The following is a 14,637-nucleotide window of genomic DNA, read 5'->3' on the forward strand; positions in this document are numbered from 1 at the left end:
TCAGACACCTTATCCATTTGGCCACATGGTCACACTTTGACACAAGGTTTGGATGCATGCACTCTTAAAGCAAAAAAAATAAAAAATTGACCTCGCTTTTCACTTGTTACTTCTTTTTTCTGAAGTAGCCTTGTTAGCGCAGTAGGTAGCGCGTCAGTTTCATAATCTGAAGGTCATGAGTTCAATCCTTTACATAATACATTTTTGATATGAAAGTCATTTAAGAAGCAAATAAATGTCTGCTAGCCCAATTAGTTGACTAACCATGAAGGGACTCGAACCCTCAATCTTCTGATCCGAAGTCAGACACCTTATCCATTAGGCCACATGGTCACACTGTGACATAAGGTTTGGATGCATGCACTCTTACAACAAAACAAAAAAAAATCCCTCGCTTTTCACTTGATGCTTCTTTTTTCTGAAGTAGCCTTGTTAGCGCAGTAGGTAGTGCGTCAGTCTCATAATCTGAAGGTCACGAGTTCGATCCTCATACAGGGCATGGCTGTTTTTTTCCCCAAATCTCGTCAGTTAAAACAGACTTCAGCTTCATTCATACATAGTCTATATAATATATTTTTGATATGAAAGTCATTTAAGAAGCTTGCTAGCCCGATTACTTCCGATCCGAAGTCAGACGCCTTATCCATTAGGCCAGATGGTCGCACCATCACAAGGGTGGGATGCATGCGCTCTAAAAGAAAAAAACAAAAAACTGATGATCCCTCGCTTTTCACTTGCTTCTGTTTTTCAAGGAGCCTTGTCAGCGCAGTAGATAGCGCGTCAGTCTCATAATCTGAAGGTCATGAGTTCAATCCTCATACAGGGCATGGCTGTTCTTTCCCCCAAATCTCGTCAGTTAAAAAAGACCTCAGCTTCATTCATACATAGTCTACATAATGTAGCGATAATTGGGTCGTCTTTTGGACGAATTAATAATCTGGACGTTACAGAGGTAAATTGTATTTACCTCGATAACCTCTGGGGCACCACGTTGTTTTTGCTTTGGGTTACCAGGAGCAAACAACGACCAAAATCCTTCTTTCATCAGTCATTGATAATCTAAAGTCGCCACACTCGATATTCAGTGGTTCGTTGTACTAACAAAAGAATAATAATCCACTCGGAAACACAGATGACTTAGGCGGAATAATGTTCATAAAACATGCATTTATTCACGATTGCTACACTACAGAATCAAAACACTGCCTATCTAACTATTCTACCGTCAGAAGAAAAGAAACAAAATAAAGCGAATGAAAATAAGGAAGGAATGCAAATGAATGAGGAAACAAGGGAAAAGAGAAATTTGACCTGCCAGATCTGTGATTTGTTTCAAACGTAAGTTGCACGCAGTGGATACGCCGAGCTAGGAATCAAGCGCACTTACGAGAATGGGAGTTGCGTCGAACGAGCAGAAAGGTCTTCAAAAAAAAAGGGGGAAAAATAGTCAATGTTCGTTGAAAAAGGCAAGGAAATAAAAAAAAGGGGGGTTATTCCACAGGTGAGCAAGGGAGCCACTCAGGGGCCTGACGTAGTTGCGCTGGCTCGTCCCTTGATTGGTCGGCAATTCGGCGAGGTTGGTACTCGGCGAGATTGGTTCTGCCGGACGGCTGCCCGATTCCAGGTGTTGCAACTCGGTCCGGAAGGCCAGCCGTTGGAGGTGAGCTGGCACCGCGGCGGGGCGCCACCGAGTAGCAGGTGAGGTGCGCGGCTTAGATGCACAACCTTGAGTCCGGCGGTGCGTTGCAAGTGTACCCGGGACCGCGAAGGTCGGGCGGGCAAGCACTGATAGTAGAACAAAAAAACAAAACAAAAAAAGCAAAAGAGTCTTTAGTCAGCGTTGCAGTTTGCACCTGCTTTGGCGTGGCGTGGAGCGAGGATCCGCTCTCGTTAACGGATCCTGCCAGAAAAGAAAAAGGCCACGTGGTTGGCAAGTTTCTTGGAACAAAGAGTTCGAGCAGGCTGGGCCACTTGCAGGTCGTGCAACAGAGTTTTGGAAGAGGCGGGAGAGCAGGAAGAGGAGCAAGAGAGTGAGCGAGGGTCTCCTCGCCCTTTTTAAAGTCTCTGGGCGGGGCTCCAGTGGGTGGTGGCACACCCTTCTGTTCGCTCGGGCAGACTTTAAGAGGAAAATTATTAAAGAGATTAATAATTTGGCATTAAATTTGGTCAGTCTGGCAAATCAGTTTTCCCACACAACCCGTTTAACACACATCGTAATTAATGCATCATAAACTAACTTGTGAGGTAACTGCTACTTGTCTAATCTGACTGAACTGAGAGATATTGATTATCTTTCATTCTTCATGGAGTACAAATGAAATAGGATGTTCATACACACAAAGATATAACATGAATCATTCGTAGTTCAGTTGTCTGTCAAGAATTATCATGGTATAAATGTGTAAAATGCGGTTACTTATGTGAATTGTCACTAAGGATAGTTCCAAGTTTCACCACTTGGAGGTGTTGTTGCTCCATCTAGACGTTCCGGGAAGGCCGAGGCGCCAGAACATCCTTTTGTGATTGATAAGAAGTCATGAACATTCCTTTGATCGGTCATTTGTGTATTCCAAACCATTGGAGCCATTTGTTCGGGCTCCGAGAAGACTGCTTGAATACACTCCTTCGGCAGACGCATAAATTCCTTTGTCACCTGGTCAGCGGCTTCAAAAGAGTTTTGTTGGTGGCTGGGTGACCACCGGTGGAGCTGACCAGGCTTGGATCTTGTCTGGGCAGTGGAATATTCATGCACTGCAGAGAATTTGCTTTAGGAGAAGCAAACTTAAAAAAAAAAAATTAGAGGGTAGAGTGGAACTTAGGCAATAGTTGTTACAATAATATATTTTTGATATGAAAGTCATTTAAGAAGCTTGCTAGCCCGATTACTTCCGATCCGAAGTCAGACGCCTTATCCATTAGGCCAGATGGTCGCACCATCACAAGGGTGGGATGCATGCGCTCTTAAAGAAAAAAACAAAAAACTGATCCCTCGCTTTTCACTTGCTTCTGTTTTTCAAGGAGCCTTGTTAGCGCAGTAGGTAGCGCGTCAGTTTCATAATCTGAAGGTCATGAGTTCAATCCTTTACATAATACATTTTTGATATGAAAGTCATTTAAGAAGCAAATAAGCGTCTGCTAGCCCAGTTAGTTGGCTAACCATGAAGGGACTCGAACCCTCAATCTTTCATTTGGTAGTATCCGCGTTTCCATAGTCCTAACACAACATTTTCTGTGGAGCTTGAAAGATCGGTAAAATTCTGTAAATCAGCTGGCAGTATGGGGTTACCTTTTCCGAAAATGGCTGGCAGTCAAAGAGTTAAAGGAGAAAAAAAAAAAAAAAATTAAAAATAAATAAAAAGATCCCTCGCTTTTCACTTGTTACTTCTTTTTTCTCGAGTAGCCTTGTTAGCGCAGTTGGTAGCGCGTCAGTCTCATAATCTGAAGGTCATGAGTTCAATCCTCATACAGGGCATGGCTGTTTTTTTCCCCAAATCTCGTCAGTTAAAACAGACCTCAGCTTCATTCATACATAGTCTACATAATATATTTTTGATATGAAAGTCATTTAAGAAGCTTGCTAGCCCGATTACTTCCGATCCGAAGTCAGACACCTTATCCATTAGGCCAGATGGTCGCACCAACATAAGGTTGGGATGCATGCACTTCAAGAAAAGAAAAAAAAAAGATGATCCCTCGCCTTTCACTTCTTCTTTTTCTCAAGGAGCCTTTTTATCGCAGTAGGTAGCACGTCAGTCTTATAATCTGAAAGTCAAGAGTTCGATCCTCATACAAGGCATGGCTGTTTTTTTTCTTTCCCAAATCTCGTCAGTTAAAACAGACTTCATTCATACATAGTTTACATAATACATTTTTGATATGAAAGTCCTTTTTTCCTTTTATTATTTTTTTTGAACATATAAACAGATGAACAGCAGAGATAAAACAAAAAACAACAACAATCAAAAGAGAAGAAAATCCCAATAACATAATCATTCAATTAATCATAACTTACATGTTCAAAAGGGAGTAGGAAGAAGTTAAAAACTTATCTAGTCCTACCCCTTTTACTAAATATATTTAAACTTATTTCATTATTAATACAATTTTAATTTACTAATTATTAAAAAATAATAATACAATAATAAATGATATATATAACCCAAGTTATATATATATATACACACAAGTGCACTTAACATATTCACATTTACCAAAAACATATATACATAAATTTACTAAACATATACCATAATACCTATCTAGATCATTTACACATACTCACATGTACATTTTTCATATACTGGTCTGACATAGATAATTTTTTTGAACTTTACTTTTAAACATTTTTTTAAACTCCAGCATTGAATCACAATTTTTCAGAGCAATTTCCAAATGATTCCACAGATCAACACCTTTTACAGATACACACCTTTGCTTAATATTTGTTCTTGTTTTGGGTTTTTTGTACACCCTTGTACCCCTTATATCATAAGGACTGTGTCTAATTTCAAATAACTTCTGAGTACTGTGGCAGAGTAAATTGTTATAAACTTTATACATTATTTGTGCTATTTTAAAATCCACCAAGTCATAAAATTTCATTGCAATTAATTTAATAAATAGTGGATGTGTTGGCTCTGTATACTTTGATCCATTAATAATTCTTACAGCTTTCTTTTGCAATTTGAAAACGGTGTTAGTATTTGTTTTATATGCCATTCCCCATAATTCCACACAATAGGTCAAATATGGTAATAATAATGAACTATATAATATATATAATGATTTCATGTTTAAAACATCCTTACTTTTATAGAGTATCCCTATAATTTTTGACATTTTCCTTTTAACAGTTTCTATGTGTGGCTTCCAACATAATTTATCATCGATAATAATTCCAAGGAATTTATTTTCATTCACCCTTTCTATTTCAATTGAATTCACCATAATTTTGACTTGATGAGTGATTTGTCTCGTGCCAAAAACTATGAACTTGGTTTTATTTAAATTCAATGATAATTTATTTACATCAAACCATTTTTTTAATATATTCAATTCATACTCCACAGTAGTCAGAAGCTGCTTCAGGTTTTCTCCTGAACAATAGAAAGTTGTATCATCAGCAAATAAGACACTTTTCAATGTTTTTGAGACACAGCAAATATCGTTTATATACAGTATAAATAATTTAGGGCTGAGCACAGACCCTTGGGGAACTCCATGAGTGATATTCATGTGTTCTGATTGTACATTATTAAACTGCACATACTGATATCTATTTTCCAAATAACTTTTCATCCACTTATAAGCTAAACCTCTTATTCCATATTTCTTTAATTTATTCATTAATATAGAATGATCTATAGTATCAAAAGCTTTTTTTAAATCCATAAAAATCCCAACAGTAAATTTTTTATTATCTATTTCGGTAGATATTGCTTCTACAAGCTCCATGACTGCCATTGAGGTGGTCCGTTTTTCTCTAAACCCATATTGGGTTTCACTTAAGAGCTTATGTTTCTCAATAAAATTATCCAATCTATATGAAAATAATTTTTCTAGAATTTTTGAGAACTGTGGCAACAATGATATTGGTCTGTAGTTATTAAACGTGTGTCTTTCTCCACTTTTATGAACAGGAATGACTTTGGCTATCTTCATTTTTGATGGAAATATACCAGTTTTAAATGATAAATTACAAATATATGTAAAAGGTTGTACAATATATTCTATAATACTTTTTACTAATGTCATATCAATGTTAAGACAGTCAGTAGACTTTTTATTTTTTAATGTTTTCACAACATTTAATACTTCTATATCATTCACATCATTAAGAAACATTGTGGATGAATTATTTACAATGTTCTTATCTATTTCACGTTTGTTTCTTGGCTCTGGGATTTTGTTTGCCAAGTTGCTGCCCACGTTAACTAAATATTCATTAAAATTATTAGCTATGTCAGAAATTTCATCAATTACCATATCGTTATCTTTTATAAAATATTGTGGAAAATTTGTTTTTTTAGAACTTTTTTTAATTACATGATTTAGTGTTTTCCATATTTCTTGTGTATTGCTTTTATTCTGTTCTAATAATTCATAGTAATAATCTTTCTTTCTTATTCGAATAATATTTGATAATTTATTTTTATAGATCTTGTACTTTGTTTCAGCTTCCACAGTTCTCAACTTAATAAATCTTTTATATAAATTATTTTTCTTTTTACATGCATTCTGTATCCCCTTCGTCATCCATGTCTTATTTGGACCTTTATACTTTCTTGTAATCTTAATTAATGGACAATGTTTATTATATAGAGAAATAATGGTTGACTGAAATTCACTATATGCAATATCAGGATCGTTATTTGAATAAACCTCAGACCAGTTGTGTTTCTCTAAATCCAACTTAAAGGCAGCCATGGAGCGTGTTGTTCTTGCTCTAGTTTCAAATGTGTAAGTAATCGGCTTCATTTTTTTATCAAAATAATCATAAAAAATTGCAAAAATCGGGAGGTGATCACTTATATCATTAATAAGGAGTCCACTTTCTATTTTAAGGTCAATTTTATTTGTGAATATATTATCAATTAGTGTAGCTGTATCGATTGTTATTCTACTAGGTTTTATAATAACAGGAAATAAACTATTACTATACATCATATTTATAAAATCAGTTGTTTTCTGATGTCCATTAGGATTTAATAAATCAATGTTAAAATCACCACACAATATTCGCAATTTCTTATCATTTGTATAACTAAGGATATCTGTTAACTTATCGTTAAATGTATCAAGACATGATCCTGGTGTCCTATATATACAACTTATAATTACGTTTGACATATTTTTTATATGAACTTCAATAGTTACACATTCCATTACATTATCCACAGTAGTAGTTAGATGTTCAATTTTACTACATTTGAAAACCTTATCAACATATATTGCAACTCCTCCTCCCCTTCTGTTTTCCCTATTCATTGTAAACAATTCATATCCTTCCATTTCTATATCGCTTATTTTCTCATTATCAAGCCATGTCTCTGATATGGCTATAATTTGGAATTTATTTATTTTACTCAAGCATTTTTTAATTTCTGTAAAGTTTTTATATAGACTTCTACTATTAAAATGTATGATTGAGAATGCACGAAAATCCTTACTTACATTTACATTGAATTGCTCATTAGTGTGGTACTCGCAGGCAAGGTCATAGTTGTTACTACATAAAAATTTATCTGGGTCAATGCCATTTTCTGGATCAGATGTCTTATGTTCCGTATAATCAAATATTTGTAATTTTTTTGTGTTTGGGTATAGATTTTCCATTCTAGTATTTGTCAACTTTTCGTCATCAAGTGTATTGTGTCTTCCTTCATTTTATTGATGAGTTGTGTTGGTGCAAGTGTCTGGGTGTGCTTGTACGGGGATGAATTATAAGCTTGTCGTATTTTAGGTAGGCAATCTCTCCTCTTTCCCGTGCTGCTTTCATTTCTGGTATAAGTTCTTTCCGTTTTTTTCGAACAATATCAGTAAAATCCTCATTTATGTATATGTTTGTGCCCTTAAGATGTTTTGTTTTTTGTAGAATTTTTGTTTTATCTTTGTATTTTTCAAATTTAACTGTAATTGTCCTGGGTCTGGTCCTCCCAGTTTCCCGTTTGCCAGTCCGATACACACGCTCCAATTCTATCTTCTCCTGAAATTGTAATTTGTCTCTGAATAGTTTCATTACTTTATCTTGGGTGTCAGTCCATGTTTCTCCTGGTGATTCTTCAATTCCATCAATAATCAGATTGTTTCTTTTACACTGTCCTTCTAAATATTCCATTTTATCATTTAAAATAATTAAACTGTCACATATTTTGTACATTTCAGTTTGCATGGTTTTACCGTTTTCAATGTGATTAATTTGAGTTGTTTTAAGATCATCCACCTCCTTTTGCGTATATTGCAGACTCCCCTTCACTTCTTGTAGTTCTCTGGTGATATTGTCAATGCGTGCATTAGTTGAATCCAGTATTATTTTAACAAATCCTTTAAATTGTTCCTGTTGTTGATTTAGGAGTGTATTGAAAAGTTTGTTTTGTTGTTGTAGCATTTTGTTTACCTGTGTGAGCGTTAAGTAGTCCTCCTCCGGTTTTGAGTCCTGTTTCTGTTTTGGTGGCATGTTGTTGTCCAAAGTATCCTGAGATTGAGGGTTCCCCCTCCTTCTCTTCCCCCTCGCCGTACTGCAGTCACGTGTAAATGGCGAAAAACAACGATGCAGGCAAGTCCGGTGAGCAAAACAGGCAAGCCCGCCGAGTAGCAGCAACTGAGAGACGATCAGGCAAGTCCGGTGCGCAACGACGACGGCGGAACTGGGCAGGCCCGGCGTCGAGTAGCTGCGGCGGTCGATTCACCAGGCAAGCCCCGGTGCGTAGCGATGATGGCAGAGCTGGTCAGGCGCCGCGTCGAGAAGCAGCGACTGTCAATCCAGCTGACGAGCCCGGTAGGCAGCTGCAACCAGAGACCCCGGCCCGCCGAGCGGCAGCGACGGCGAAACAGGCTGGCGACAGCGGAACTGGTGGAACAGGCCCCTGAGCAGCGGCAACGGTTGTTCTGGCATGCAAGCCCGGCTAGCAGTTTCGACGGTGGAACCAGAAGCTCCGGCCCGCCGAACGGCAGCGACGGTGGGACAGGCAAACAAGCACAGTGAGCACGGTGATGGCAGAACTTTGGCGTGTTTAAGGATTTAAAAACGTCGTAAATTAAACGTTGTGAATTAAAACTTACAGACACGGGCCCCGTAACAGGGCCCGGTGATGTAGTTTATCTCCATATAATTAATGTCCAGCAGCAAGGCAGCAGCGTCACTTCCTCCGTCTCAAGAAGCACAAGTCATTTAAGAAGCAAATAATTTGCTGCTAGCCCAATTATTTGGCTACCATGAAAGGAACTCGAACCCTCAATCTTCTGATCCGAAGTCAGACGCCTTATCAATTAGGCCACATGGTCACACTGTGACATAAGGTTTGGCTGCGTGCACTCTTAAAGCCAAAAAAAAATAAAAAATGATGATCCCTCGCTTTTCACTTACTTCTGTTTTTCAAGTAGCCTTGTTAGCGCAGTAGGTAGCGCGTCAGTCTCATAATCTGAAGGTCATGAGTTCGATCCTCATACATGGCATCGCTGTTCTTTTTTTCCCAAATCTCGTCAATTAAAACTGACTTCATTCATACATAGTCTACAAAATACATTTTTTATATGAAAGTCATTTAAGAAGCAAATAATCTGCTGCTAGCCCAATTATTTGGCTAACCATGAAGGGACTCGAACCCTCAATCTTCTGGTCAGACACCTTATCCATTAGGCCACATGGTCGCACCAACATAAGGATGGGATGCATGCACTCTTAAAGAAGAAAAAAAAACTGATGGTTTACATAATACATTTTTGATATGAAAGTCATTTAACTCATTCACTCCCAAAAATGTATTTATACGGGTTTTTTTTCGTTTGTTTGTTTTTTGTTTTTTTAAATGCTAGAGCATAAAGAAGGCTTTGATGCAGCTTCAGACCTGAAAAGTTCGCTTAAAGCAATGGTAGTTATGACAAAAAAATGGCCAGCAGGTGGCAACAGAGTATAAGAGAGCAGCACGGGCCATGTTGCAACAAGCTCTTTTTCCCAGTGTCAACAGGTTTGTGAATAATGATGAAACTTTGCTATATTCTAATGCTAATTGTTGCAAAACATAAACAGATAAAAATATAAATTTTTTGTCCTGATGAAAGAAGAGACTAATCTTTCTTTTGCTGGGTTCCATGTTTTTATAGCGATAGAAGACAATATCCTGTGGACATTGCAAAATCAGTCAAAAAACAATAAAAGAGTGAAAACGCCTGGGAGTGAATGAGTTAGTTTGCTGCTAGCCCAATTATTTGGCTAACCATGAGGGGACTCGAACCCTCAATCTTCTGATCTGAAGTCAGACGCTTTATCCATTAGGCCAAATTGTCACGTGACATAAGGTTTGGATGCATGCACTCTTAAAGCAAAAAAAAAAAAAAAAAAAAAAAAAAAAAGTGGCCTTGTTAGCGCAGTAGGTAGCGCGTCAGTCTCATAATCTGAAGGTCATGAGTTCGATCCTCATACAGGGCATCGCTGTTTTTTATTCCCAAATCTCGTCAGTTAAAACAGACTTCATTCATACATAGTCTACGTAACACATTTTTGATATGAAAGTCATTTAAGAAGCAAATAATTTGCTGTTAGCCCAATTATTTAGCTAACAATGAAGGGACTCAAAGCTTTCTCGGAAGCGTCGGCAAAGATGTGAACCTCATAAGTAGCGCCTTCCATCTTGACACCTGCGGAAACATAAGGGCGAGGGAGTGACAAGACAGACAAACAGTCCAGCTCAGCTTCCCAATTAGACCAGGCCTGCATCAGTTCAGAGGGGAGGTTCGTATCATCCCACCCACGCTTCTTGTCCCACAGCTGCCTGACAAGCTTTGCTCGGGTGGAGTAGAGCAACAGGTAACCTCGGGGGTCATATTGGGAGGCTAGGACTTTGTAGATGTTCCTCAAAGTCGGCGCTTCATAGGCTACTGGTCTCTGTTTGTAGCTTAAGGAATCAGTCTCCCAGTTCCAACTGAGGCCAAGGGTAGATTCTTGGGGGTCGGCCTTATCTTCGGCCAGCCACTTGTCCAGGCTTTCGGATCGAGCTTCTTGAGGCAAGTGGCTCAGGACATTTGCGTTGCTGCAGGCCCACTGACGCATGTCAAACCCTGCTGAGGCTAATAGGGCTCTGAGACCATCGACTAGTGACTTGGCTTCTTCTGGAGTGTGCAGGCTTTGGAGACAATTATCCACGAAGAAACACTTCTCCACTGAGATCTTGAGGGCTCCGTCTGGTTGCCTAGGATCGGCTACATGGCATTGTAGGGCATAGGTTGCACAGCATGGGCTGCAGGCTGTGCCAAATGGAAGGACCTGCCACTCAAATACGCTGGGGGGTTTGTCCACCTGCAAGTCGCGCCACAGGAATCTGAGTAAGGGCCGATCCTCAGGAATAAGATGCACCTGATGGAACATCCCCTTTATATCCCCACTTACTGCTACGGGGCGCTCGCGGAACCTCAATAAGACTCCCAACAACGAAGCCCCGAGATTCGGACCAGCAAGTAGGTATTGGTTTAAGGACTGTTCGAGGTACTGGTGGGAGCAGTTAAAGACAAGGCGCGACTTCCCGTTATGCTTGACAAGATGTTGGGGAATGTACCATTCCTCCGGATGAGGAGTCTCGGATGTGACTTCACGCACTGCACCAGAGTCCATGAGCTCTGTATCTCTGACTTATATGCCTCTGCCTGTTTGGGATTCTTCAGGAGGCGTCTCTCGGTGCTGCGTAATAGCGGCATCACAGAATCTTTGGGGGCTACAAGCAACGGCATGTCAGGATGGCGAAACAGTGGTGTAGCGTACCTTTGGATGCCATTCACGTCAACACGAATAGTCCTAGCTTTGAGCATGGCTACTGCTAACTGATCTTGCTTAGACCGCACAACTTCCTTTTCTGGACGAGGAGGGACAGAGTCCATTGTCCACAGCCTCTCAACGTGTTTGTAGAGCTCCTCGAGCTGTGGAGGAGAAGATGTGAACAGACACTGAACTGAGCTGGCGCGCCGCCCCGTGAGCTGAACGGGGCCTTGGAGGGTCCACCCCAACCTTGTGTGGACGGCGGCAGGGCTACCAGGGGGACCTAGCCGGACAGATTCAACTGGTGTGACAAGGTGAGGCTGGTCTGAGCCAATCAGGAGTGACGGCTCAGCTTCTCTGAAGGCAGGAATGGGCAAGCCACAGAGGTGTTTGAACTTCTGCTGAAGGCGGTCAACAGGATAGGTATGCTTAGCTTAGCTAAGACGGCTGGCTGTGAATGCACCTTCAATCTTGTAACTAGTGTGAGGATTGTTGACGGAAGAGACACGGAAGGACACAGTGTATCCAGGAAGCACTTCCACATCCTGCCTTACTGTGCGCAGAGGAAGATCTTCAGGAATGCCTTTCATGCCCAAAGCTTTGGCTGCCATAGGTAAGAGCATTGATCTTTCCGATCCGTCATCCAGGATCGCGAAGGTGTTCAAAGTCCGTGCCCCGTAGTGGATGAGGATGGGGATTACCTTTAACATGACTCTGTTCCCTGCGCCCTGCCGATAAAGGTAGAGGGTGTTGGAGGCCGAGCTAACTAAACAGCTCTCTTCTTTAATTGTTACTTCTTCCTGACTTAGTATTCACCTCATGGAGGGCTAGAAGGTGCTTTCTCTGACAAATGCTACAGGGCTTCTTTAGGGTGCATTGAGCGGCTATGTGGGCACGTGCACAGCGCCAACAGCGTTTGTTGGCCTGGATCCAATCTTTAAGCTGCTCGGTGGAGAGCTTTGCAACTTCAGTACACTGACTAAAATAATGTTCCTTGCTCTCGCAGTAGGCGCAGTAGGGGCTAGTCTTAGACTTCCCTTTGTCCGCTTTACTCTGCATGTGAGGCGGAGTTGCGGCCTCACCAACTCCATGCAGGACTGTCACAGATTGTTTGGCAGGCCGACTGTCCTTCTTTCCGCTTGGCCTCTCCTTTCCAGCTCGGGTGGTGGTCTGACTGTCAAATCCTTGACACCACGACTCAAACCTGAGCCATTCTGAGAGGTCGTGGAGGGTGTGGTTAGTTCCTGATTGCTTACCCTGGTGGCGGCGGAAGTCAGCACGCTGCTCGGGAGGAAGCTTGCTTAGTAGGCGTGCTACATGTGAGCCACACTGAAGTTCAACTTCCCCAGCTGAGCCGAGGGTCCGCAGGAGGCCCACTAGGGATTGTAACTGAAGGGAGAACTTCTGAAATGATGCAATGTCACCACGCTTAACTTCAGGAGCCGCCAGGACACTAGCAATTTTCCCAAGGGCAAGTTGATGTGGTTGGCCAAACTTATCATGGAGGGCTGCCAGGGTGTCAGTGTATGGTGCTGGAGAATTCAAATATGCATCAGCAATGAGCCTTACTTCTTCCAACTCAAGATGATCGACCAGGATCTGATAGCGAAACAACTCAGTATAACTGGCTCGAAGCATGTTCTCCAGAGCTATGCGCAGCCTTGCAAACTCACTGGGATCTGGTTTACTGAATTTAGGAATGGTAGGATTGGGGCCTCGATATACTGGTTCACATAAGGGTTGTGAGATGCTATGGCTAGGAGGAAGCACGTGGAAAGTTGATGGCTGCAGAGCTGCCCTAGGTGCTGAGTGTCTTATCTCTGCATTCACTGGAGCTGAGAATGGACATGGAGGTGGCGGGGGAGGCCATTCGACGGAGTGAGCAGGAACATAAGAGGGTGAGTAGAAACGCTGATTACTGGCCTCTTCGATCTTGAGGGATTGCATATTACTTGGCAGGTCTGGCTCGGGTTTGGGCCAGGGCGGAAGAGGCAAATCCCTTTCCTCCTGAGGGGCGGCAGCACCTGAGTGGGTTGCTGTACTTGGAGCAGGAATATAGGATTGAGCCACTCCAGTCCTCCATGAGCGAGCAAGGTCTATTAGTTCTTTGATCTCATTGCGGGTCTCGTTCAGCTGGTTTAAGCCTGACTGAATCCACTGTTGTGATTGGCGCAACATCGCCTTCTCCTCCTGTATTTCTTTGATCACGTGGGGTAAGTGGTAACTGTCATAGGAGCTGACTGGCGGTGTGGATTGGAGGAAAGTATCCCATTCCGCACTGGTTCTCCGAAGACGACTTGGGGCTAGCTGAGGGGTCTCCATGTAAGCAGCATTCCCATAGGAGCTTCGGGGAGGAGGTGCCCGGAATGGGGTCGCCTGGGCTGAATACTCTCGTGGCTGGTATCCTACATAATCCACTTCATAATCCTGTAGGGCAGGAGGGGGCCGGGTTCGTCGCTTAGGTCTTGTAGCAGGATCCATCTCTTCCACTGGATCCATCATATAACCAATTATCCGGCTCAAAGGACCTCGTTTGTAGTGGAGCTGACAGGAAGGAGCTGGTTCTTTATGTGGCTAATTGGAAACACGACGGTGTGCCGGTCAGAGCACAGGTAGGAAGAGACAGGACCCCAGGATGTAATTCAGTAGCCTTTACTGATGGGGTGATCGCCAGAAATATACATTGGTTGACAGGACGTTGGAGACAAGAATTGAAATTGGCTTAAAGGAACTTGACTAGACTTATAATTGAGTCTGCAAAACAAACAGAAAAATATAATAACTAATCTTAGCTCAATATTATTACAAATAAACCAAATAGCCCAAAGCTCACATATACATAACATAACATAACATAACATAACATAACATAACATAACATAACATAACATAACATAACATAACATAACATAAGTTATGCAGTAATGTCTAAATACTGGCAGCACCAAACATACAACACCTCAACAATACAAAGTACCAAAGGAACGCAGTGTAGGTACGCCATCTCGTGGTCGTGAAATTAACTGCACTTAGTGACGGCATGAGAAGCCTACATACATTTAACATAAATCCGCCCCTCCTACAATAACGCAGCGAGGAGGAGCGACGCTCGTCACTTTACGGGAAACTACAATATGCAAATACCATACAGCATACGCATATATTCACAT

The 14,637-nt window shown here is 41.2% G+C and overlaps 6 non-coding genes across 6 annotated transcripts; 5 read left to right on the forward strand and 1 right to left on the reverse strand.

The window, feature by feature from the left end:
• Positions 1-260: 260 nt before the first annotated feature.
• On the reverse strand, positions 261-333 carry trnar-ucg (transfer RNA arginine (anticodon UCG)). Its single transcript has one exon. It is a non-coding gene; the product is annotated as a tRNA-Arg (tRNA).
• A 93-nt stretch (positions 334-426) lies between these two features.
• On the forward strand, positions 427-499 carry trnam-cau (transfer RNA methionine (anticodon CAU)). Its single transcript has one exon. It is a non-coding gene; the product is annotated as a tRNA-Met (tRNA).
• Positions 500-754: 255 nt separating this feature from the next.
• trnam-cau (transfer RNA methionine (anticodon CAU)) lies at positions 755-827 on the forward strand. Its single transcript has one exon. It is a non-coding gene; the product is annotated as a tRNA-Met (tRNA).
• A 2,572-nt stretch (positions 828-3,399) lies between these two features.
• trnam-cau (transfer RNA methionine (anticodon CAU)) lies at positions 3,400-3,472 on the forward strand. The gene has a single exon. It is a non-coding gene; the product is annotated as a tRNA-Met (tRNA).
• A 5,629-nt stretch (positions 3,473-9,101) lies between these two features.
• trnam-cau (transfer RNA methionine (anticodon CAU)) lies at positions 9,102-9,174 on the forward strand. Its single transcript has one exon. It is a non-coding gene; the product is annotated as a tRNA-Met (tRNA).
• Positions 9,175-10,074: 900 nt separating this feature from the next.
• trnam-cau (transfer RNA methionine (anticodon CAU)) lies at positions 10,075-10,147 on the forward strand. Its single transcript has one exon. It is a non-coding gene; the product is annotated as a tRNA-Met (tRNA).
• The last annotated feature ends 4,490 nt before the right edge of the window (positions 10,148-14,637 follow it).

This window comes from Festucalex cinctus, chromosome 12 (genome assembly GCF_051991245.1).
Source record: "Festucalex cinctus isolate MCC-2025b chromosome 12, RoL_Fcin_1.0, whole genome shotgun sequence".
Classification (NCBI taxonomy): Eukaryota; Metazoa; Chordata; class Actinopteri; order Syngnathiformes; family Syngnathidae; genus Festucalex; species Festucalex cinctus.